At 42.8% G+C, this 22,452-nt stretch overlaps 1 protein-coding gene across 3 annotated transcripts in view; it reads left to right on the top strand.

Moving 5' to 3' along the window:
- Positions 1-116: 116 nt before the first annotated feature.
- The window catches only part of TMEM266 (transmembrane protein 266), an 83,709-nt gene continuing 61,373 nt past the window's right edge, over positions 117-22,452 (top strand). For 2 of the 3 annotated variants that reach the window (XM_033071016.2, XM_033071019.2), the window contains exon 1: positions 131-180. The gene's annotated coding sequence lies outside the window, so the exon portion shown is untranslated. Of the gene's footprint in view, positions 181-22,452 lie in introns of all 3 variants that reach the window. The other variant, XM_033071017.2, reaches the window with a different exon arrangement.

Here is a 22,452-nt window from a genome sequence, read left to right on the forward strand (position 1 = left end):
TCGGACGCGCGCGCGCCCCCTGCGCTCCCGCGGAGCGCCCCGCGCGCCGGCCCGCGTTTCCAAGGCGACCCGGCAGGGACGGCGGGAGGCGCGCGCGGCATCGCGCGCGGGAGGTCCCCGGGTCCCTCCCCGCGCGGCCGCCGGTCCCGCGCGGGGCGCTGGCGGCGCGGGCAGCAGCAGGTACGTGAGGGAGCCCCGGGGCTGTACAGAGGGATGCGCGGGGAGCCCCGGTCCGTGCCGTGCCCGAGCCGCGGGGCTGCACCGTGCCCCGGCTCGGGTGGCGGGTCTGTGCCGTGCCCCAGCGGGGCCGTGCGCGGCTCGGGGAGCCCGGTTCCTCCGCCGCCCCCGGGGTCGGGCAGGGCGGCCCGGCGGGCTCCCCGCGCCGCGGTGGCGGGGGCCGCGCTGCGGGGGGAGCCCCTCGGCGGCGGACAAAGTTTGGCGGCGAGTGCCGCCTCCCGCCAACTTGCCGGCGGTGGGGCCGGGGGCTGAGGGCGCCGTGCCGCGGGCCGGCCTGCGGCGGGGCCCGAGCCCCCTCCCGCGGGGTCAGCCGAGCCGCGGCCCGGCCGGGGCGGTGTGAGGCTCGCGCCCGCCGGTGTGTCGGGGCCGCGGCCGCGCTGCCGCAGCTGGAGCGGCGCGACCCCCGCCGGGAGGGGACTGAGGGGCTCCCCGCGGCCCTCCGGACGGGCCCGGCCGGACAACTTCGGATGTGCGGAACCCGAATACCAATAGCCCCGGTAATGCCTGAGCGTGAAACTTGCTTTTATTGTCTGTGTGTGCGAACCCACTCAACGGTGGTGCCTCGGCAGTCTCTTCACTCTGTATCTGTGAGGTGCTGCATCGCTTCTTGGAAACCTCCTGTCCTGCAGTAGCATCCCTGCTTGCCCAAACGAGAAAAGGAGTAGTAGTTTCTTTTCTGAAGTTGAAATCCCTTTAGAGTCCTCCTTTCTAAGGAATTTTTAGTTTGCTTTCCATAAAATGTAATAAACTTAATAGGCCTTTTTTGTTAGATTTGTAGAGATCTAAATTGTGGAGGTTGATGAGCTATAACAGGATAGGATGTCATAATAACTTTTCTTAAAACTACTAATATATGAACATGCACGCTTTCTGAGCTTGTTAGTATACAGAAGTTAGGAAAAGGTTCTGCTAAGTGTGTCTCCAGAATTTTTGGTTCTTACATACAGTTTTAAGAGCAAACTGATGTACAAGCTGTGTATTAGAGCATGCACCTGACACCAGTTGTAACAGCTGCAGAAGATTTTATATGTAAAAGAAAGAAAAGGTGTAATGGTGTAGGGGTATTTACAGCTGTGAATGCAATCAGCAGACAAGGCTCATTTGTCTAAACGCAAGGCACCTGTCACAAGCACACAGAACCTGCTGCTTTGCTCTGTTATTCTTAGGAATCCTGCTATTTCTGCAACGTTTATTACTGGGATTTGCACAAAGAGGGGTAAGCAACCTGTATACTTTTAATGTGCTCTAATAACATTACTGACCAAGTGGGGATTAGATGAAACAATACTGATAATCATTTTTTGATAGCTCCTGTGAAGGTGCTGCGAGTTCCTGTAGGACACGTGTAAAAGGGTTATTGCTACCACTGTCTTATTAGGGGGGGGCTTTTAAATTAGACTGTGCAATAGTAGCATATAGGTACTTTGCAACGAGATATTCAATTAGCATTGCGCACCAAGGATCCTGTATGAGAAAAGTGTGTCTTGAAGTTGTGGACAATGTCTGTCTTGTAAGGCAGAATACTCTGTGCAGAGAAGGGGAGGAATACTTCTCATTTACAGAGGATGCAGAATAAGAAGCAAGTGTGTGTGGCTTCAAACGTGCTGTGGTTCCTAAATGCTGGGCAGAGTGTGCCTCCAGTCAGTGAAGGGACGGTGTGAGCCAAGAGCCCATTCTCGAAGCACAGTGCATGTGTGTATTCATCTTACTCTTCCTCTGTGTTTCTGAACTAAGTGCAGTTTCTGCAACTCTGTCCTGATGCTATGTATTGCAGAATTGTTTAGGGCAAGGTGCTGGTTTTGCCCCAAGGGTGAAAAGAGGTGGAAGTTGCACACAAACTCAGATGTGGTTAGTGGGTAGTAATTATGCTAAAGACAGCAGTGGACAGCAAGGACGTGAAGCAAGAGTACACATCAGCTATTTCAGCCACGGAATTGCATAAATATCTGAACTCATGGTGGTTTATGAAAAGGCCCATCAGAAAATTAAGATGTGAGCTATGTATGCTTGCAGTGTGAATACCAGTGCAAGCCTGCTACTCAGCTGAAGTATTTTCAGATGGTGACTGACAGCATAAATGCAGAACATCACACGCAGCGTAGCTGATTCCCCTCTCACCGTGCCTGTTCCCAGAGGTTAGTTGGGATAACGTGATTCCAGTTCTGAACGTGCCCTGTACAAGATGCTTGCAGCTCCTTGCCCTTTGCCTCTCCTGGCTCCCAGTACTGGTGGGCTGTTACACCAGCTTGGGGTCAGTGGTGCCTGCCCCAAACCTGGCTAATCGGCACTTGCTGTTGTCTCTGATGGTCTCTACACTGCGGAGTGTGATGCTGCAGTAATATTGCATCACAGATCACTTTTAGCATGGAGGGACAGAGCTAGCAGCACCTCCAGCATGATGAAGTGCATGGTTTCAGTGTTACCACACGTGATTAGGTCCAGATCAGGAGAAACTGCACTGCCCTGCGAGATCCTGACATGACTAAAATTTACCTGTATCATTAGTATTCATTTAAATTAGTTTCATTACCTGGCAGTAGCACAAGAATTAATTGAATTGTGTTATGCAGGACAAAACCTGCATCTTTTATTAGAGCAACAAACAGGGTGTTACTTTAGTTGTAGTGGTGCTCAGCTAAACTGCTTCCTGGCCAATGAGATTAACTAACAAAATATCCCTATGAGCACTGCAGAATCAATATTGACATAGGAGTCTGAGCTGGAGTCCTTTTTGCCACATGTGTTAACATCAGAAGTGTCCAGTAAGTGCCATTTGAAGACTCTACCTTGCTAGTTGATACATGAGAGGAGCACTGAGGTTTGGTTCCTACTTTTCCTCTCCTCGCTGGTCCTAGAGCGATACTGTGTGCTACTGCGGGGTATTTGCCACTCTTGTTAGGTTCAGTAATACAAGGGGTAAATCTGGAATCAGCAGTGTTGGAAAACAGGGAGTTGTGGATTTTTTGACTTGGAAAAAAATTTCTGAGTTTTTGGGAATATCTTTGTAGTGTAAGTGGATATGAGCACACTTGGTGAAATGCCATTTGCTAGAGAAGAGTAAAAAAATAGTAAAAAGTTGGCTTCTTATTGCTCTGGGGTAGAACTTTGCTGTTGTTCATTCTTTGGCTCTAGAGGTTTCTGTCCAAGGTGAACTGAAACCTTTTTTCCTCCAAATTCTTAGCTGGTGTGTTGTGGGCAGCAGCAGGGTTACGTCAGTCTCTGTCATATTTCAGCCCACCCATTTGCTGGGCTTAGGATTTGGTGTGACAAGTTGATGTATTAGGGTTTAATTCTTAATTTAGTTATAAGGTCCTAGCAAAGCCTGTTACCTCCATATAATCCCGTTGAAATCACTGGGTTTGTATGAATTGAGTGAAGTCAGGCCTTGTAAATTCTACAGCAGTGGAGATTTTCTAATGATACTTGTTAATAATGCTCATCAACTAAGCATTATAAAATGCAACATCGTCTTATTTCTTGCTTTATTCCTCTGTCCCAGTTGCATTTTATCACATCTAGAGTTCAGTGTTGCTTTGATGTGTTTCAACTAAAATTTCTTTGGGGCAATATTTTGTCTTTTCTTGCATCTGTAAAACAGCGTGTGTGCCTATAGCATTACGCCCAAATGAAAATGTATGTTCAAATCCACTGGTTGCAGAGTTAGACCTGTAAGTCACAAATACTTGATTTGGGGTTGTGCAGACACAGTTCTGTGTTACCAGCCACCCTACTCACTCGATGAGGCAGTGATTTGCAGGAAGAGTAGTATGTGATCTTAATAGTTGAGAGGAGCATTAATGCAAATGGAGCTATAGGCTGTTGTCAGTGTGGTGCTTCTGAGTTTTCTTAACCTTTACTTCCAGCCCAAATGACCTTCCTGCAAATTAGCTTCTAACGTGGAACTTCTTGGTATTGAGAAGCTTAGCCCCTTTTGTTTGTTTAGTTTGGGGGTTTTTTGGTAAAATTACACTAAATGGAGGTATAAACTTCTCTTGCTGACTTTAAAAAAAAATCCCTAAATGGGATTTGAGCCTTCAGTGGTGATTTCTAATCCAGGTAATTGCCTTACTTGGTAATAAGGTTACTGGATGACCGGGAGAAGGACCTTTGGGCTCTGTGCTTTGTGTAGGGAACAACAGATGAGGTGTGACCTGTTTCATCCTCCTTTCTGCTGGATGTCCTCTGCTGTTTAACCTCAGCAGCCTGCCAGTGCCCGCAGCATGCTGGGCTCTCTTCTGCCCAGGTGCCACGTGCCCGGCCCTTGTGGAAGGGAACTTGTGTCCATGTGGATTGGCTTTGGAGAGGCCACCCAACACTTGATTTAAAAAAGCAAAGAAGCAGAGGAAAACAGTTCAGTTTAACTTGAATGGATTGCCATGAGACAAAGAGCATCTTTGGTCTTCCAGGGAACTTCAAAGGCTGCCTGCAGATGAGGCAAGTGTCAGAGCTGCTCAAAAAAGTTGTGGAAGTCTTTGTAGTGGAAAGTGTTATGTGTCTGATATTTAAGTCTGCCTACCAGGTTTTTCCATTAATAGAGAGTGAAAATTCATGTATAAAAATAGCAAAATACAAGTTTTATTGAAGTTAGTGATACTTTTACTGTTGAATTATTTTATAATTTTTCCCTCAATGCTTTTGTTCAAGTTCATCACATAATTTCTTACAGAAAAGCAGCCACTCAGACTACCAGTCAGTTTAGCTGATGGTACAAATGTAAAGAAAACTCTTCTTTAAGTGAACTAAAGAGCTTCTGTCTGTAATAATTAAAGTTAGCAAACATACGGGATGTAAACATGAGGCATGTGGTGTGTCTCAGCAAGCAGTGCATAATTTTTCTCTGTATCTAATAGCTGCCTGCATTTTACAACCCACATATAGTAAATAATTGCATTTTTATCTGGAATGATAGAAGTAGACAGCTTTGAAAACAACTTTTTAACAGGAAAGTGAGATCAAACTTCACATGTGAATTGCACAAGTGTATTTAAAAAAAAACTGATCTGAAAGATTTTTCTTGCACATATTTGTTTTTGTTCTGTTACCAGCTGCCACCTCCAGAAATCTGAATGCTCTCTTTTCTTTCTTTTATTTTTTTTTCTTCTGTTCAGTCTTAAGAAGGACTTGCAGAGCAGGAGCAGTAGTATAATTAAATAGATATGTTTAACTTGGAAAGGTATTATTTTTAGGACTAGCTCAAAAGGGCAGGTACTCCTTGGAGACATTCTAATATGGCCAGATTGTCTCCTGCAGCTAAAGAGCACTACACGACATGGGCAGCACCACGGTTTACTTAGGAGTTTTTGAAACGTGTTATCTCTGTGCAAAAAGAATTGAGAGGAGGCTGCAGAGTGGGCACAGCTCCTGAGCCTCAGGGCTCTTGGTGCTCCGATAAAAGAGTGCAGCTCGCAGGGAGGCTGCCCGTGAGGGAAATCCTCCTTCAGTCCCTTTTTCAGGGCAGCTTCTCTCCCTGCCCCGTGCCCGTGTCCTGGCTCTAGGAACAGCACTGCTGGCTGGAGCACTGCATTCCTCCCTCCTGCAAGGACTCTCCTGAGCTGCCCTCCTCCCTCAGTTCACATCCTGGGCTACCTGCAGGGAAGCTGCTGCATGCTCCTGGTAGGAAAGGGGGTGTACGTGAATTCATGGGCACGCTGCAGATATTTCCTCCCTACTCTGTTCTTTTTTTGTGGTTCACATTTGTTCACTTTTCCACCTCTGAGCAAAGGGGAGCATATGGCAGTGTGCTGTCCATCTGGTTGCCACTTACTGTGAAATCATTATGCAGGCAGATTTGGCCCCATCTTGAATTTCTTAGGTAAGTAAAACTGTTACTAGAATGACAGCTGAAGTGTTTATACTGAGCTGTAAATGTGAATTAAGCACAGAATTAACACAAAGGACTCTTTCTGAATATTTTCAGACTTCTGCATTAAAAAAACCCCAACTTGTGCTCTGCTAGTATTTAAAGCAAATAAGGCTGATCCTCATTGTGAACAGTAGAGTCTTCAAGTACGGATAAAAGACAAGTCCTGTCCCAAAGGATTTTCAGTTTAAATGCATTTTAATGAGAATATAGTGAATGAGAGGTGCTGAGGATCCCCTTAGTTGTACAGATAATACTGTATGTATGTCATGAAAAATTCTGTGTGCATTTTTGCATCCTAGCACAAGCTTGTCATGTTGTCTCTTGAAATGCATAGCAGATGTTAATTCAGGTCTTGTGCATTTTGGGTATGCTTAGGTATTTCTTATTTACCTGCATATCAAGGATCAACACCGGCAAAGAGAAATCTTACTGCTTTGGCACCATGAGCACGTGTACATTTTTGTTATCACATTTCACATCGCAAACATCAAAATAGTAATAACCTAACTTTGCTCTGGTTATCTAAATGAGTACCACTGAAAAAAACAATTAGGTGATGTTTATGCTGTAATATTCTGATAACTTATCTGCAGACAAGAGTACCTGCTAAAGTTGTTTTTAAATTCAATTTATTTTACACTTAGGAGGGTTAACTTTTGTACATTTTCTATTGTGTAAGTCAAGAGCCACATGGAAAAGTCTTTATTTTTTAAATTGGAACTTAAATTAGGTGGCTATACAAGTAGAAAGTAAGTCAGAAGGAAGTAATTTGTCTGAAACAATCTTCCTTGTTGTTTAGATCAGGGATCCTCACTTTTGATTGTTACATGCATATTTATTATAAAGTACCGCTGCGGTGATTCCACTGTGATATGTGATATGAAAACGCTTGTGGACTGGAAAGAAGAGTTTTGTCGTTGTGGAGGAGAGTGGCTAGAGTTTGTTCATTCTTTAGAGTTTTTAGTTTGTTTGGAACAGTAGTGCAGTTGAGTTTTAAAATATTGTAAGTTCAGATTTTTTGCCTTTTTTCCTTCAAGAACCTATTTAAAGGACTACAGATAGCTTTCTGAAAATCTTTTGTTCTATACTGCAACATGTGGTGAGAAAAGTTCATTTTACGTTTTTAAAAGAAAATCCTGAGTTTGAGATTTACTCCAAAGGAGTTGGTTTTGAACAGGTGTTCTCTGTATTAGTACATCTTTCAAGTGTTTTAAAATGGGAATTCAGCCCTCAGTACACTGCAGTGAAACTAGGCTGGCAGTGGGAATTCTGAGTAGCTGTGGGGAGGAGGAAATATTTCATGGCTTCTGGTGTATATTTCATAATACTTCCTAGAGCCTGCTGAGAACTGTGGTGATGTACAGCCAGGCACTGAGGGCTCTGCTGGCTGCCACTGCACGCCAGCTCTGCCAAATCCCTGCTCAGCTGCACCTTGCACTGCTTCCTGCCATGACTTGTGCTCTTGTGTTTTTAATGCTTGGTGTCATATGACATGTATTGAAGCCTTCTGAAAAATATTTTATTTGAGAGTTTGTTGTGGATAAATGTGTGATAAATCTAGATATGACATACTGAGTGAGATTCGTGGATGTTTTCACCTAACTTGTCTCCCTGCTATTGCTTCTAATGTGAAAATGAGGGAGAATTTCTTTAGTAGTTGGCTTCTCATGAGATAGAGATAACTGGTAAGGCAGTTTCTCTCTGGTTTTAGAAGTCAGAATAGTCACCATAGTGACTTCTGAGACTAACATTTGAAAAAGATTATATTTAGTTAAAGATTCTAAAGGCTTTTACTTTAATTATAGTGGCAATCTTCCTGCACCTATTACTCTGCTGTAGAAAAAGAAGCAACTGCTGTGCAGGTAAAAAGTCATGACTCTAGCTGAGAAAGAGACTATAACCAAAGTGCTGCTTTTAGGCTGGTACCCAGGCTTCGTGTCCTGCCAGAAGGCAGGAGTTTTGATGTGTAAATGAAGGTATTCTTTGAAATGCTGGGAAGGCCTGGAGTGCCAGGCACAGGATTCCCTCAGGAGCCCAAGGGATAGGAGCTCAGAGGGACTGTTACAGCCCTTTGAATCTCGAACTGCAGACTGTCCAGTTGTAAGGGTGATGTTTGGTTTATTTTTAGACTACATGCTCTTTGGATTAAAAATGCTCATCAGCAGCTCCCTTGTCAGCTTTTCTGAAATTTGGGAGGAATGGCAGAAACTTGGTGTTTTTTTCCATTAGCAGTTGGGTATTTTACCCAATCTGAGTGCACGTTTCACTCTGAAGTGTAGGTAGGCTTGTTGCTTTTGAAGAAGTTCTTTCAGTATGAGATGGTTCCCGTTTTTAGGGGCAGGCACTTCAGCCCAAGTAGCTGGTAGCCTGCCAAGGCCCTTTGAAAGCACTGGGTACAGTGAACTAGCAAGCAAAGAGTAATTGGTTATTTCTGTGAAGCCTTGGAAATGCAAGTGTGACTGGCAGCAGCTGGGATGTGACTGATGTTTGCTGGGTGAAATGAAGAAGTGCATTTCTGAGAAGGATTCCACAACCCAATCTAAGAGCACTTCACTGGTGCTTTCACTGCCTTGGAGAGATTTCATGGGCAGAATGAACACGGCAAGTCAGAGAGCTTTCCTCTGCTTCATGCTTCCAAATTAGGATTAAGGTACATGGGACAAATTGACTGGCAAATACAGGTTTGCACAGTTCATTTTGTCAAGAGAGGGAGGACTTTATGCCCTAGTGCCTGTGTATTTCACAAGCTTTAAAAATCACTTTTAAACATACTCCCTTTTTGTTGATGGTTGTGGGGCAGGAGCTTTCTCTCCTGGTAATGTCTAATGAAATTAAATACTTATCTTGGTTGTAATGCTATCATAAGGCAATGCCAAGTGTCCTTTCCTGGAATTAAGGTAAGAAAAAGGGAAGGCAGATGTTCAAAATATTAAGTTATTAAATGGAGGATTCGGTATTGAAAGAAAAACTGCTAGCGGTGGTACTTTCCTTCCCTAGATGGACATCTGACCTTGGGGCTTTTGGTTGTGTTTAAATGGTTTAGCAAAGCGCTTTTGTCTGAAAAAGGCTGTTTTTCTCTTAGTTTCACTGAGTATATAAAGCATACTGCATGAACAACATTTGGCAGAAGAGGAGCAAAATGTATCTGAAACCTTTAATTATGTACTGTAGGCAGCACTGTCTAGGTCAGAAGACACCATATTATCAAATAACATATTACAGGCATTCAGAACTTGCACAGTAGCTTGATTATTCAGTGAATAATTGGTCTTTGTTAAGCAGATAATGGCACTCTTTCGTTCAGAGCCTAGGTTTGAAGTATATGACATAGAATATTTGTATTTTAAATCATCTGTTATCCAGCTGATGTAAGAACTAAGTAGAGCAGCAAAAGCTTTTAGGATGGTAAGACTGCCCGTTCTGCTGTGCATGTCTCACTGACTGTATCATATCTGAAGGTGTTGAAGAGATTTTTTTTTTGTTTGTTTATTGAATATAACTTTGTATGGGTGTTTGCAGCCGTGCTTGGGACCATACAGAGTGTTTAAACATAGCCTGTATTAAAAAACCAAAGAGAAAATGCCCTGAAGAATAAAACAATTTGGAAGCTTTCCGAACTGCTGGTGGGCAGAAAGGGAATAAATAGTGAAGGAAAACAAGAGTATGACAGGCAAATAGGATTTATGAGAGAAATGTCATGTCTTTGTGTGTCACACCTTATTTTGCTTATCTAGAGAAGAGGAAGTATTTCTGCCTTATGAATATTTACATAGGCTTTTTAATCCTTAAAGATTCCAAGGTGGAATATGAAATTATTGACTGCAGTGTCAATAGCTGATAATTTTTACAAGTATGTCAGAAAATGAGCTCAAGTAAGTGTGCAAGTTCCTTGGGCACTCATTTCTGTAAGCTGGTGCTTGGGAGTGACTGTCAACCTGGTAGAATCCCCAGTGCCACACTACTCAGTTTTATGCAGGCTGCGGAGCAGGTGATGACAAACAGACCTTTTCTGTCTGGGTTTTATCTTAAATTCCATCTTGGGAAAAAGAAAGTAAGATAAAAGCAGTAAGGTGATAAAATTATTACCTGAAAGGAAAACAAAAATGATCAAACCCACTAAAGCAGTGGATTTTGTATCAAGTACAGTATAGCCAGCTAGTCAAAACACATGTTCTCTGTCTGTGACTGTTTAGCCTGCAGAAGATCAGCCTGCCTTGCAGTGGTGAAGTTGTATTTTCTCTATGAGCTGAATGCCCATTTGAGCTGTGATCAGCACTCTGCCTTCCCTAAGGAGATGGCAGTGATTGTAGCATTTATCACACATAAAGGAATCTGTCTTGCTCTGTATATCTGCCAAAAGACACATGAAAAATAGAGACCAAGGCAGCAGCATCCATGATCTCAGTAACCCCTCAGACAACAAGACTGATGGTGAGCGGAGGAAATCACTTCTCCGCTTCTCACCCAAGCCCCATATTTAACCACAACAATAGTTTTGAGTTGAGCTGATTTAGAAGCCTGTGTGTAAAGGAATCTGTTAGCAGAATATTGGCTGAAAGGTTTGTGTAGTGCATGAAGCTGTTGACCTGTGCTGCAGACACATGAACCTCCAGGTGAAAGCAAATTCTTCTTCACATCAGGAATTGAGTACCTGGGTAGAGTGCTGTGGCTTACATTAAAAATGGTTACTTGAAAATTAAATGACAGAGTGGGCAAGAGTTGGAATTTTTGGTGTTGAAGGAAAAATTGTAGTGCATAGAATTGCTTTAGCAAAAGCAGGGAGTTAGTTTGGGTTATTTAGGATTGAAAAAAGCACAGAAGGTAATGCATGTTCTGCTGTCATCAAGCAGTCCTGTGACTGAAGCAGAGACATAAAACCAAGGACAAAAGTTCTATTCAGGAAAGGAAAGATGGAGCAGACTTAAGTTGCAGTGCACTTTTTTCATGGAAAAGCACTGGATATTAGAATTTTGCTTTAGTCCTCTGCTCTATAACATGTAGCAAAAATGATGGATCGGTGATTCTTCTGACTTGGCAAAATTAGGGCTGCTCCCTGGAAAATGCAGCAAAAGAGCCTCAGAGGCTGCTCTGGGTATGCTCACAGATTTGTGTGCCTTTGCAAGGAGAGGAGAAACAAAGGACTTGCAAGCCAAGATCAAAATAAAAAATGATATATAAAAGGTGCCATACATGACCTGGTTTTCAATTCTCTGCTAAGGGCAATGAAACTGCATGGTATGTAATTTCTAACGATTTTCCTTGTATCAAGCTAAACATTCCCTTCATTTTTCCCTCTGAGGACTGAACTATAAGCTCTCTTGTGATTTGAGCAAGGACAGACATGTATATAGCAGCAGCAGCTCCTGGACCCACCGAGCTGCTTCCCTTCTTGCCTGCCATGGTGTGTGCTGTCAATGGTGTTGGAGTTGCTAATGGCTAATTTAACATCCAAATGAAAGGATGTTTTATGTCCATAGCTAGAGTTTGTATCCTCCTTGCAAGGAGTATGGCAGTGTTTTCAAGCTTGGATTTTTGTCAGTTTTGATGGTTTGTGTTTGTTTTGGTTTGTGGATAAGTGTGTGTTTAAATTAGTTTTCATCTTTTTTCTGAGATATAGTTTTGCATTTTTATAATAATTTATAACTGATTGTTATATATTATCCATCTGAAGTGTTGGAGGAAACCATTCAGGCATGTTTTTTTAATGAAACTAAACACTATTCACTATTGCAATTTATTTGCCTAGAAAAATCCTACTAAGTTTTTTTTTTCTTAAATAAGCAGGTAAGCTCTCTTTCACTTCCCCAGTTTTCACAAATTTCAGCACTGTCTCTGCTGATGAAGTGAGTAGGTGAGGTTAGGCAAAGCATTTCAGCCAGGTGGACTTTTTGTCATTACCTATAATGTGTGTGTACATGTGGATCCTGTATTTTTCTGCCTTCTGGGCTCTCATTAAATTCATCCTGCTGCAGAGCTTTGAGTTTAATTTGTACTTTCCACCAAGTTGTCTCTGGGATAGCCTCTCATCCCATTGATTTGCTGTGATATTTTTATGCTAATAGTAGCAAAAGGAGATGTTTAAGGATAAATATTTTAAGACTTTCAAATGTGCTTTTCATCTTCTGGACACAAACTGGTACAGCAAAAGGGAGAAAAGTCAGCATAATGTGACCAACCATCTCTGCAAGTTGTCGATGGAGCAGAGTTTGAGAACATCTGGACTGTGAAATGCACCTCTTGAACTTTCATTGATTGGTTACTTGGGCTGCCAGCCAGGAAGGGTATTTTTAGATACTTGCAGCAAATCTTATTGCATGTGAGAGAATGCCAGATCCATAGTTCGTCAGCTGCTGTTTTTCACTAAGTAGGGAAAATGGATCTGGGTTTAAGTTAAATAGTTAATTTGGTGCTGCATTGCAGAGTGCAGTTTGTACAGCTGTACCTGAGTTGGCTTTGAATTGGGCAACCTGGCAACTAGTCCCAAAGCCCAGCATGAGCTGTGCTAATCCAGAGAGGAAAGCCATTGGCCTGGACACAGTAAAGCAATCTTTTCTTTCACTTAGCCATGGCCTCTGAAAGCAGAGATGGAAAAAGTGTGTGTGTGTTTAGTTTTTATGGCTTGCCATATATTTTGTACCAGAACAAAAGGAAGCACATTAAATTAATGGAAAGCTGACTCCTTATGTGAGTGAAATGTGATGCATGCTACGGTTACATAGCACACTGGAGTACAGCTATTCCTTGGGACATTTGAAAAGTGGCACTTTCTTGTTAAAAGCAGGAGGAAATAGTTCTGCCCTTGTTAAAAGCAGAAGGGGTTAGTTCTGCCTGCAACTGCAGCAGTGGGCAGGGCAGTGGTGGAATGTGTGCAAAGTGTGGGGCTGCCTGAACTGATCCAGTCTCACTGGTTGCCTTGGTCCCATCACATTGCCAAGGGAATCTGCTCTTGCTTGAGGGTTAGCTGTGGTTTGGTCTGACTATATTTTTAGCCTTTGGATGCTGCCTGATGCTATTTCTGAGTGGCACTATTCTCTGGAGCTCATCACACTTGCTTTGGACACCTCTCTGTTTGGTGCTCTGTAGAAGAGTTTTTCCAATATTGCCAGCTCTTGAAATTACTTGTTAATGGAATGTCTTGTCAAAACCTTGTTCATCTTTGATTCAAGACAGAATTTCTCCTATGCTGAAGCATTCCCTGTTTCTTGTGCTGTCTGTCCTGCAATTTCTCCTGAAAGATCCTCTGTTCAGCATCAGTGTGGTAGGTCCATCAAACCAGCCTACACTGAGAAGGTATTTAATCTATGTTTGTTCAAAACTGTGTGATCTTACCACTGCAAGCAATGTCTCAAATTGAAGTACATACTTTGGAGCAGGGGTTATATCACTTTAAAAACGACCTTCTTAATCGCCTAATGTGTCTTTAAGGAGCATGTGAATAACTAAAGTATGGGCCAGCTTTCTGTGTTCATTTCTGTTCCTTTCTAGGACCTTAAAATCCCAGGATTCTGCTTGTCCTTGTGGTGTCTTTGCCCCGTTGGCTGCAGTGGGCTGTGCAGTGGGCTCCTGTGGCAGCTCTCACTTAGAGCAGATGCTTGGCACCATCTCAGGGCTTTCTGCCCCCCCCACGTTTTGAGTGTTGTGAACTCTACAGTTCGTAACCTGCCAATTGTCAACACTGGCTTTTAAAAGAGTATGTTGAGAGTGAGAGGAATCGCACAAGAGAATGTTTTACTAAGGACCAGTGGTTTGGAGCTATGAAGACTCATAAGATACTGCCTCTTTCAGTCCCATACTGGTCTTTGCAGCAGATTGTCTCATTTCTAGTGCTCGTTTCTACAGTGACAAGTGCAGTAAATCTCTTACCTGATACCAGTATCACCTTAATTCCTTGCAGATATTCTTGGTTTATTGGAAAATTTGTATTGATTTTGATTTTTATATTTTTGATTCAAATAAGATTTCACAAACAAATAATTTTATTTTTGGAATATTTTCATATGTATCTAAAAAACCCTCAACGACCTACACTTACAATACTGGAGGCTTTTCTTTCTACTGGAAAGTGGCAAGATTTTTACCAACAGAATGCTAGACTGAAAGTCAGAAACTTGAATACTAGTTCAGGTTTTAGCATCTGTTTCCTGTGTGGTCTTGGGCTTTGTGTTTAGTTAAGGAGTATGTATTCAGTAACTTATTTAAATTCTGTTGAAGGTGCTGGGGAGTCTTTGGCTGAGTTTGATAGATTGTTTAGCAGATAATGGCTGGGTTGGAGGGGTTAGTGCAGTGGTGATGCACAAAATATTTACGAAAATTTTCAGAGCTCTTTCTCCAGCTCTTCATGATTTTAATCCAGAAGCTAATGCAGATGTAGCTTCTTTGCTCTCACTTGCCTGCTTTGAGCATGTTTTCTGAGTTTCCTATCTCCTAAAAATGTTTAATGACTAGAGTGGTAAAGTAGTTTGTTTTAGGGGTTTTTTGTTTTTAATAAAGAATTAATTGATAAGTCTTATCAGAAGCTTGTGTTTGCAGCTGTAACAGACACAGTTCTGCTACAAGCAGGTAACTGGTACATGTTACAGGTTGAAGAGCAAAAATGTGTTTTATTGACATTTGTTTACTGTTCTGGGGCTTGCATAGCAGTATGGATCCCTTGCATAACCTTTGCTTGAAAATTATCCTTTTATCTGCTTAGTGTATTAGACAGAACCTCTTTATTGGATATGGGTCATGGGACTTGAAGCACTAAATAAGATAGCGCTGAAATAGAGCTGAGGCGGGTGGCAGGATGGCTGCTGCCTTGGGTAACACGGTGGCCAAAGCTTTTCTGCCTGTGTGGGGCCACGGAATACTGAAGGATAGAGGACAAAGGGATTTGGGGGCAGTGTGTTTGGAGTTTCCTGTTTTCTTTATGATCTTCTGTTTTGAAGAAGGTAGTTACTAAACATGTTTTAAAAAGCATGTTATCCTGTGCTGAGCTTTAGGGTAGAAGAGTTTGTTGCATAAGCTTCCATTGTACATTTCTTCAGCAGGCACTGTCATGTGTGATAGAAGTGTTGATAGAAAATTATTGTATCTCCTTTAATAGATGCCTCTTATAATTATTTAATACGCTGGCAAAAGCCACCGAGGTCTGATTTGAAGTTAGTGCCACGCATTTTAAATGAGAATAACTTTTCTTCATCATCTCCCTAACTGCAAATGAACTATCATGGCTATATATTGAAAGAGCAGCGTAGGAATTAACATGCATGACTTTTAATTGAAAATACATGACAGGTTTGTATATGCTATTTCTTTCTGTTTTCCTGTGATTTGAAAAGTATTGGCTAGAATTGTCTTGATTGTCTTATCACTACCGTTCCTTGAAATTTATTATCAAAACTTTTCTGAGGCAGGGAAGGGGTTTGGTTTTTTTTTTTCTCTCTCCTCATTCTTTCCCTCCTCCGTGAAGGGAAAACTGGGTCCAGGAAGCCATGGTCTAGTCCTGTGAAGGCACCTGAGGTGGCATTCAGGCAGCAAAGTCCAAACAGCTGAAGCAGCATCAGAGTATTAACACTTCTGTTTGAACCGTGGCATATTTTATCCACTTCTAAGGCACTCCTGCTCTTACAGCTCAGTGCCTCTCCCCTGCTCATGTTCTTCTGGGGCTGTAGTTCTACCACGTGTCTTTAGGGCCCTGGTTCAAAGTGCATTGCAGGAGCCTGGGGGAACACTGAGGTAAATTTTATATCTGAGTCCCGGAGAACCATCCTCATTGCTTCAAACATGGATTTCTTACTATGTTAGCAGTAGTACCAAATTAGTGTGCCACAGGAAAAGCTGGTTCTAGGCTCACAGTTTTGAATCACAAAAAGATGAATTTCCTAGTGAAGAGTGAACTTTGGGAGCCTTTAGCAGTTGGGAAGTTGAGTTTATCTTGATGCTAACGCTATCAGTGGAAGAGCATAAGCTGACAGTTCTCCCCTCTAAATCAAAGGCAGTTAATGGGTGGGTGTTCCTGCATCTTCTTTGAAATTTATTCAGTAACTTGTGATGCTCTGCATTTCCTCATGTGACAAGAATATCAGTCCTCTCTGCTCTTGCAGAGTTTAAAAGAGATGAGGGCTGGGCAAGGATGGTGATGTTAGGTATTCTTGAGAGGGGAAAAAGACAAATTAGACATTTTTACTTTGTGTCCCCATACCTCTGTGAGATAACTTGCCTCTGAAGTACAAGACAGATGTGAGTTCAAGAATTCTAGTGTGTTTTTGCAGAGTGGAGTTTATCCCACGTACATCACCAGGATTAAATTCTGCAACTATTTGTAAATTTGCATTCAGAACAGCTGGGCTGTTTGTTTCCAAAAGCTGAATTACAAAGCATAACACTGTCCAAGAGAAGAGCAATAAATTTCACATCAATGGGCTAATTGTTATACACTTACTTTTAAGATACACAGTAAAGTCATAAATTCATATAAATTTATTGCATTGTCTGGAAGGCTGCCCATAATACTTTCCAGGAATGACAAAACATAGATATTTCTCACAAATATATTTGTGATTTAGTGACTTAGAATGAAATTTTTGGTTCCAGATGATTGTTTTGATTTGTCTAACAACTGGATTTAGTACCAGTCTAGTTAGGTTTATTTTGATTCTATGCTGGTGATTATGTGAGAGACAAAATTGGTCTAAAGAACTTCTTTCTCCTTCCTAGCTAGAAACATAATATTTATGGGCATGACAGAGGCATAATTGGCAAGATGCATTGAAATCCTCAGCTTCGAGAGATGCCAACAATTTCTTAGGAGATGTTCTCTGTACTTTGTGCCATTCTTATTGTAGTGTTGTGAATAGACCTATAAACATTAATTCTAGCTTGTTCAAAAGGGTGCAGATGTTTTCTTCACTGTTCTAAAGAGTGGCTGGACTGATCTTGCTTGGCTTGAAAACAAAAGGATGTGGCTGCAGGTTTGGCTTTTCACTGCACTTCCAGGAGCTGAAACCAACATCCAAGAGTTGACTCTTGACAGACGAAAGCAAACCAAACTTCTTTGAAACTAAATTGGTGTTTGATTTGCTTCCAGTAGTAATGATTTGGTTTAATACAACTTGGCTAGGTTAGTGTCATTCCCAAATGTTTAAATTCAGAAATGCAATTGTTTTTAGCCAAGGAAATATAAACTCTGGGTTTCAAATTAAATATTTTAATATATAATCCAAGGGAGATTTGGAGAGAGGTGTGCATGTGTTTCTTTGTTTGAGGGAGTTTGTTTGTTTCTTTTGAGAAACAGAATTTTCTGACACAAAAAATCATGGTTTGTGGGGGGAGTGCCTGTATGAAATTTGTCCAAATGCTCATCTGACTATATGCTGACTGAGCCCAGAGTCCTTTAGTTTTCCAGCCCAGAAAAAGTCAGATGTTTTCAGTCCAGTGGAGCTGTTGATGCCAGGCTCTTTGCTGTCAGTGTGTGCAGTGGCACATGGCAAAAGCAGACTGATGCTGAGCTTCCAGCAGTGACCCCAGGAGCAGCATCCTGAGCCTGCCCTTCCTGCTTGGATCCCTGTCCTGCTGTACAGAGGGATCAGCTCTCTCCCTGGGAGCCCTGGCTGGCACAGGAGCTGCTCTGGCCCATTCCAGACAAGGTGCCCAGCTGCAGCTGAGAGCAGAGCAGGAGATGCTCAGGGGTGCAGGGAAGTGCTGTGAGCTGCCAGCCCTGTGCCCAGTCCTGCTGGGAACAGCCTGTTTGGAGCCCAAACTGGGAAGAACAGACAGATCTGTAAAGGGACCATTTAGCTATATGATTGTTCTGTTTTGTTTGTTCTCTGGACTCAAGAACCCTGTGGTGTGGGTTTTTTCCTACCACATGCAGGAAGTAGAGATAACTGTGGGGATTACCAATTTATTACAGCTAAATGAAAGTGGTTTGTAAAATGGAAAGGGAAATGGCACGCTTGGAATTGCTCCAGAGAAAGAGATCAAATGAATAATCTTCTGGCTGAATGAATGCCCGTTGTTCATTGAGGAGCTAAGAGCAAACTTGCTATTTGTGTAGCCTTTGTAGATGGACAGGTTTGCACATCTTTGAGATCCATATTGGTCCCAGTATTTGCCATAGCATTAAACTTCCTCAAGCAGAAGGCTCTCAGTGCAGAGAGTACATTTTCTTTGCCCTGTGGCATCTTCTGAATTATCAACACTGTGGATTGCTGCAGTACCTGGCAGACCTGTGCCTTTTCTGGAAAGCCTTGGGAGTATGTGAGAACCATGAATTGCAGTGCCAGTGTGCACTGTGTAGCAGGAACTGAATGGGAGCCCAGAGGAGCTGTGGGCAGCTCTTGTGTTGAAAGCTATTGATGCTGGAGTATTTGCAGATCACAGAACTTGCCTGGAGACCTGCTACAACCCCTGCCCTCCTCCCAGAGAGCACAAGGAAGGAGCATGAGTGGAGTCTTTTCATAACCTTCCCAGGCAGAGCAGCTCCTCCTGTTTCTGTGGTCTGGGAGTGCTGTGTGCTGCACACCTGCAAGCTCCTTGGAGGAGGCGGGGCTTGACTGGGCTCTCTCCTCAGAGCCTGGTTTGGATTAGTCCTGCTCTAAAGCCTTGGTTCCAGACACTGTTTTCTACTTGTTTGGTAGTCCAGATTTGCAGTACTGAAATGTTCAGGATTCAACCAGTGATCACGTTGCATTTGTGAAGAGATTACTGTAATTGTGCACAAGATAATTCTTCTCTTTTTTGGCCCATTTAGACTTGTCTTTAGAAAGTGTTAGTTACACTTAGGAATAATGAGGGTCTTTGGTTACATGATTACATGCTGTTTTTTTTTTCCTTGAACAGGGTTCTGCTTAATTTCAGCATACAGGATGATTCCACAAGGGAATAGAATTATGGCTGCATGAGCAAGTGCAAATCTGGCACTTCCGAATTTGTAAATGCCTGACTTTTTTTTTTTCCCCTCCCAATCTAAATACCTTTCCTGTGATGGAGAAGTTTTTTCCCTTTTTTTTAAAATGGGGTGTATTTTAGAACTTTGCTGTCAATCCCTCCCTAAAAAAGATACAAAATCCAATGTCCCTTCACCCTTGAAATAAAAAACTCCTCCTCTCGTGCCTCTTTGCTTTTGGACACAGCATAGCAATCTTAAAGATTAAGGGAGTTAATTTGCTTTTTGTTTTCTGTGTGGCATCTCTGCATTCATAATTTTGTGACTAATACTTCATCAAATTCTTGTCTTACACAAGGCATTAAGGAGGGTCAGTTTAATCAAAAGAATTTTTAATATCATAACCTGTGATTTTTTTCTCTTGGGGAAAAAGGAAAAATCAATTTTGTTTAACCCAAAGTAAAGCAAGGAAGTGCTGGGACCATGCCTGCAAATTTGTCAAGTTTTTCCCCTTCAGAAGTACAAGTTGCTGGATTCCTGAAAGGAGCAGTTTTGGCATCCATGACCAATAAAATTCTCTAAATGTGGATGATTAGAGCTAATTAAATTCTCAGGACAAAAACAGTTGTGATCCCCAGGGGCCTGGGAATTTCAGTTCTTGAAGAAATGCAACTTGCAGTAGTAGCAATGAGTGGTCACATCAGGTTGATGGTGATCCTCAGGATGATATCCATGTTGTTCATCACCAGAAAATTTGGCTTGGCTAATTCCCAAGAGCTAAATGTATAAATCACTCCTGCAGTTTGGCTTTGAAAGCTTCTAGGTTAATGTCTGTATGGGTGTTTCCCTTACTCTTATTGCTTTTATTTCAGATTATTCCTTTTCTCCTTGTTTTTCTGAATAGCTCCCTGACTGCCTTAGGATTGCCCAGCTGGCACATGAGCAGCCATCATTTGAATTTGCACTTTAAAGTGTATAAGGCTTTCAGTTTATAGACTGAAATAAGAATGTAGCTTGTCTGCACGAAGGAAGCAAATTTCTGTTTCTTGATGTGGACTAGATTCAGAGTGAAAAGCTCTGGTGTAATACTGAAGAAAAGCCCAGAGCAGCCCCTCCTCCTGTGCAGCCATTCCCCATCTCTCCAGGGATCTCATGACAGTGTTTGCTCCAGCTGAGCACTGCCAGTGGCCAGGGCTGTGCACATGGTCCCCGAGGATTTGTGGTCTTGGCTTTCTGCTCTGTGGGCTTGGTTTGGCTGTGCACAACCACACTCTCACTGCCCTGCAGTCTCACTTCTGCTGACACAGCTGTTTTTGGTATCTGTACTATGACCTGTATCAGGGAAGCCATCCTATTTTTTTCCCTTTTTTTTTAATGGATGGGATGTGGGCAGAGGAAGGAGCTGGAGCTGAGAGCACAAAACCTCAAGTTGCAGCCACAGCAGTGTCTCCTTGAGCAGGGCCTGTGGCATTTCCTTTGACTGCGGACTCTGAGCCTGTCCAAGTGTCTTAAGCTGCTATTGGGGGACTTATTAGAAGAACATGTCAGAATTTGGTTTTGTAGCTACCTTGTAAGGACACAAACTTGGATACTTCTGTTAGCATCTGAGTACAGGAGCTTACAGATTCATGATAATACGCCTCAGAGCATGAGCAAGTGTGGCAAACAGCTCTGAATCATGTTGTCTTGGCTTCAGCCCTGCTTAATAGGGTACAAGTTAGTGGGGACTTGGGTGCAAAATGCTTAAATTAAATCATCTTCCTACTCCCCACCCCCAACTGGGCCCACTACACTGTGACACATATTTTGTAAGACTGCTTAAATCAATGCTAAAAGCCATGCTTTTTATGCACCAGTGGAGTATAGATTTTTTTTTTTAAGTTTGATATTGGAGTTTTGTTTTTTGTTTTAGCTTGATGTATGTACACCATGTGCTATGCTTTAGCATACCTTTTCCAAACTCTGTTCTATATTTTTTGTTGTTTCAGCTGGATTTTATCTGCTGTTAGCAAGCTGCAGCCAAGGTGTGGTGGCTGACAATAGAAGGTTGCTGTAAACATTAACAAATTCTCCGGGGCAGGCTGTGTGCTGGGCAAGGCCAGCAGCAGGAACCTTTGCACCAGTGCAGTGCATGAACACAGCATGGGCACAGCCCAGAGCTGTGAGCAGGTGCTGCCAGTGCCCCTGTACAGGACAGGGAAAACACAGCCCTCAACCCCAGTGCCGTGCTCAGGACAGGGAAAAGCACAACCTTCAACCCCAGTGCCCTGCACAGGACAGGGAAAGCACAGCCTTCAACCCCAGTGCCCTGCTCAGGACAGGGAAAACACAGCCTTCAACCCCAGTGCCCTGCTCAGGACAGGGAAAGCACAACCTTCAACCCCGGTGCCCTGCAGCAGCCTTGGGGTGCCCTGGTATGGCTGCTGAGGGTGCAGAGAACAGAGCAGAGCTGAAGGGTGAGGCAAGGACAGCACTTGTGTTTGAAAGATCCTGCATCAGAAAGAGCTCAGTGGATGTGGTGCAGCTTCCTTCAGTGCCAGAGAAGGGTGGAGGGCTGATCAGCGTGGCTGAGATTTGAGCTATGATCCCACACGTTTGAAGCTGGGCTACAGGTGCACTGTCCTCTTGGTACATACAAATGTCAGTCATTCAGTGCAGTGAATGTTTCTGGTTGTTATGCTGCTTGAAAGCTTGCACTAGCAACTAGCAGGACAATTCTTCCCTTTCTGTGCTGTCTCCCTTGTAAACTGTTAAACTTTGGGAACTGCTCCTGCCACCTGCAACCATCTCACTTGGAAAACACCATGGAACAAGCAGAATTGCTGAACTCTCAGGGGTTGAGCATTGCCCATACTCACGTGGCAGATCAGCAAGTGCTGTGTGCTGCCTACTCTCAATGCTCAATTCAAAGTGGGGGAAAAAAGCCACAAAACCTGGACCTGTTAGTAATTCATTAGATAAAACTATGAGGGATGAGGAATTTTTGTCTACTGAACATGTGTGTTAGGTGGGGAAAGGACTGTATGGAAAAATTTTCACTCAGGTGATGGATGGAATACCCAAAAGTTGCCCTCTACCTTTGTTGGCAGGGAGAAGAGTAACATTATTCCATTTTGGCTACAGGAAAATCCTATAGGAATGTAAGCAGGAGATAAGTTTAAAAGAATAAAATTGCCCTGCTGATCCCTGCTGCCTTGACACACCACTCAGTTGCACAGAAATTTCATGTGGAAGTTGCAAGTGATTTATGTTGCTATAAAATGTGATTTTTTTAAAGGAAGTAAAAACAGATGAGTTGTAGTGGATAGTAAAAAGATACGTTTTTTCAGAATATCAGTATGTGTTAAGATATTTCTGTTGCTTGCATAAAGCCCAGAAAGAAACATGAATCACGGTAATCCATTAGGAGATAGATACATACACACCACGTATTACCTCTTCCTGCCCTCTTACTGCATTCACTACTCCGCTGGTCTCTCCAGCT

The sequence above is a fragment of the Catharus ustulatus genome, chromosome 12, assembly GCF_009819885.2.
Source record: "Catharus ustulatus isolate bCatUst1 chromosome 12, bCatUst1.pri.v2, whole genome shotgun sequence".
Taxonomy (NCBI): Eukaryota; Metazoa; Chordata; class Aves; order Passeriformes; family Turdidae; genus Catharus; species Catharus ustulatus.